At 47.3% G+C, this 3,718-nt stretch overlaps 1 long non-coding RNA gene across 1 annotated transcript; it reads right to left on the bottom strand.

Moving 5' to 3' along the window:
* Positions 1–792: 792 nt before the first annotated feature.
* Positions 793–1,804, bottom strand: LOC139438329 (uncharacterized). Its single transcript, XR_011648032.1, has 3 exons — positions 1,764–1,804; positions 1,568–1,653; positions 793–957 (listed from the first exon to the last, which is right to left on the bottom strand). It is a non-coding gene; the product is annotated as an uncharacterized lncRNA (long non-coding RNA).
* Between the last annotated feature and the right edge of the window lie 1,914 nt (positions 1,805–3,718).

The raw sequence follows: 3,718 nt of genomic DNA, 5'->3' as shown, positions 1-3,718 counted from the left end.
AGAGTTTCAAGATTTCCTCCGTCTTGTGTTTTGTTCATTCTCATAGGAATATTCAAGATGAAAGGATATTAGGTGAAGCTTATCAACAATTAAGCACATAAAGGTTTTACCAGCCCATGAGCTGCTTGTTCACTATAGCCTTTGTCTTCTCTCCCCCCTTGTAAAAATGATAACCCCAAATTAACTGGCCTCTCTTTTCTCTCATCATTCCTAATCCATGAAATGGTAGGAACCACTGTGCCCCAAACTATAATTCCATGGCTGCTATACCCCCTCACTCCACCATTAGAGGCCCTGCTTTCCTCAGATAAGATGTTTTTATGCAGCAATTTTAAAAAGACTGAAACAGGAATTCTTAACATTTTGTGTTCCATGGATCCCTTAGCGAGTCAGGTGAAAACCATGGAGGCCTCCTCAGGATGTAGCCACAGAGAGTTTTAAGATGCTCAACAAGCTATGCTAATTTCCAAGTAAGGAAGATTGTTAGTGATTTTTCAACTTGTACAACAACTGTCAATGTGACACGAGATGAACACTACTATAAACTACTGCTTGTATTCAAAAGTGAAGGATATGCTGGATTTCACGTACAGGTCAGAGAAAATAAAGATAAGTTGACAGTTTTCAATTCAAGCTCACAGACGCTCGGATTAAGAACCCCTGATTGATTAAGAACCCCTGGCCTAAAGTGATGAGCTGTGCTGTCACTGAGGGCACTTCTCACCTAGCATACAAACACACATGCAGAGTGACACACTTGGCGGTGTTTATTTTTCTATTGTCATTCCAATTTCATACAAACTCATTCTTTGTGTTGTCACCATTTATTCCTTCCTTCCTTTCTCAGTTTTGCAAGAGAAGCAAGTTGTCAATTCATCTCTGATAGCGGAAGTGGTCTTGTCCTATTTGTGTTAAGTTTGCTGCTCGATTGTCTACAGGTCAAGAGGACAGAGTTCCCTGGAAAACGCACATGCACACACACGAAGAACTATCAAAAATGGAATTTATTAAATGATGTTTAAGAGCGGGTCTTAACTCTCTAGATGCTGCACTACCTACACCGTTTTCCACTTGTGATGTCTTTAAATTCTAACTCTTAAGTTCAAAACGGTCCTCATTATCCATGCAATATTACCTGTATTTGTAGGGCTGTTCACAACAAAGAAATGGATATGAAAATCAAGGAACACTCTGAAGATTAAAAAATATACCTGATGGGACACTGGAGGGAGTCTTAAGGGAAGGCTACTGAAGAATCTTAGGGTGAGCAAAACCAAAATGTTGGAGCTGGGGCTGGGGCTGATGCCCATGTTACTATGCTTAGGAGTGGAGAAGATTATCTCTGCATCTAAGTGTATTTGGCTGGACATGCTCTCTAGCTGGATTAAGCTTCTCCAGTGGCAACTTTTTTTGCATTACACTACTCCACTGTTCCTATCTTGGAGTAACTCCCTGAAGACCTGGGGTTCCTCACCGCTTCTCTCTTACCCTTACTTCCTTCACTAGAGAACCGAGAGTTCCAGGCAGCGGGCACACAGATTTAACCCCCACCGCATCCCATTCTCACCTGTCTGCCTCTCTGTTCCCTCTTCTTGCCTCTTCCATCCTTGGGTAGTATTGCAGGGGATTCAGCCAGAGATCCTCACAGATGATCTGGTAGTGGAAAAAGCATGGTGGGACCAGGGTATGGACCCTATTCCCACTACCCAAGTAGCTGGGAGGCCCTCCAAGGCCATTTCTTATGCTCCCCATGATGGCCTCACCTCAGCAATCCTATTAGATTCTGCAAAGTTGTGGTCAGAAAACAAGTTAACAAGCTTAAAATTGGTGCAGTGGTGAGTGCGGTTGTAGGCCTGGTGTTCAAAAGTGTGGAACCATTGGATCGGAGTGGAGTAAAATTCCCAGTATCCTGGAAGAAGAGGAAGATGTGGGAAAAGATCCTGAACACCTCCGTGCCTGGCCCATCCAGAAAACCACCTCTTACCAGTGATGGTAATGTCATAAATCTTAATGATGGCTTCATTTTCAAAGTAGGGGTTGTTTCGAAAGGAAAATGTGATCTTGCAGCTCTTCCTGGGATAGCTGAATTCTTCCACCTGACAGGGAAAGGTAGAGAAAGGTGACCCCTCCCTATGGAACAAGCCTTTCCCTGATTCGGTTCTGAATCAGTACCACTTTCCCTCAATAGCTAGCTCATCCCTGATGGCTGATGCTCCCAGACTCACCTCCAAATTGATCATGTAGCTGAGCATGTCCACATCTTGGTCAGTGATGATGGCTGACATTTGAGGGTGGTTCAGAATCTGCACTGGGTCAAGAAGTCTTAACATGCTAGGAATGGAAGGGATAGATGCAAGCAGTGTACATCCACAGAGCAATGAGACGTGGGTAGTGCACCTCCCAGATTTCTAGGCATTGCTGGATGGTCTCCTTCAATCACACCCTTCATCATAGACTACCTTCAGTCTACTGTTTCCTTGGCTTTCTGTTCCCATATAGCTATCTGCTCTCACACTTGGAAAGTCTGTTTCCTGAGATCCTGAGCTCTCTCTTACAAATCTGTGGGGGTCTGTATGCTACTAATTATGCACAAAAGGCAGTCTCTGAGTTCCTGGTGACGGTGCAAAAGTGTACATAGGACTTCATGTGCTGAATGTATCCGCCTAAGTAAGCAGTACATAGAGCTAAATCCTACACATGAAGAAGGACAAAATTACTACCCGTAGAATCAATATTCTCCCAAGACCCCTGTGTGTGGCTGTGTCCATCCCTTTTCCTCAACAGGACCTCTTTCCTCTTGCACCACTGCCTCTCACAACTAGGACTGCCTCCTTCCCCAGCTGTGACTTCCTCCCACGACCCTTGTCCATAGTCCCCTCCCCTTGCTACTGCAGTAAGGATACGTTTTTTGTTTTGTTTTGTTTTGTTGGGGAGGGCTTTTCTGAACTTTTTGTATTAAAACATAATCAACATATAATAAAATGTCCAGCCCTTAATCTGTTCAGTATCCACAACTCTACACACCCACATAATCACCAAACAGGATTTAGCAGATTTTCACCACCCCCCAAAGTTTCCTTGTGTCTCTTCGGTCAAATTCCCTCCCTGCACTTAAGAAAGCTGCACTTTCTATCACCAGAAAGGAGCTTTGCCTGCGCTTGGACTTTAGCTAAACGCAGTTGCACAAGGATACGGTTTTGACCCAGAAGCCAGGAATACCCTCGATGATGCTGCTTCTGCGCTGCAGGTGCGGCTTAAGCCTCCGCTTCAGCTTGCGCTTCAGCAGGCACAGGGCCCGGTTGGCTCGGGCTTGCAGGCTGCTCAGCTCTAACTGCAGGACCTCCAGAGCCTGCAGGGATGTCCTGGCCTCCGCGGCATCGCACCCTGGCTGGGCCCGCCCGCACTCCTCCTGCCCCTCCTCCAGGCTTTTCTGCTCCGCCTCTCGCTCCTGCTCTTGCACCTGCTCTTCGGCCACTCCCTGCACTACCGCCATTACATTCTGTGGCACCACGTTCTCCTCCACCACCACCTCCACTCTCCACTCCAGCACCGCCGTTTCCGGCAGCTCCACCACCCAGAGCACCGCGGCCTCCTCGCAGGGCGCCTCTCCCGTCTCCATCCCTCCAGCTGGGGCCTGTGCCTCCGCCCCTGCCCTGCAGCTCTGTGGGGACCGCTCGCCGGCAGGCCCCAGCGACTCTCCTACCAGAGGGCCGCTTGC

Source organism: Dasypus novemcinctus, chromosome Y (genome assembly GCF_030445035.2).
Source record: "Dasypus novemcinctus isolate mDasNov1 chromosome Y, mDasNov1.1.hap2, whole genome shotgun sequence".
Classification (NCBI taxonomy): domain Eukaryota; kingdom Metazoa; phylum Chordata; class Mammalia; order Cingulata; family Dasypodidae; genus Dasypus; species Dasypus novemcinctus.
Note: the sequence above shows the minus strand (reverse complement) of the source record. Positions and strands in the feature narration are given on the sequence as shown.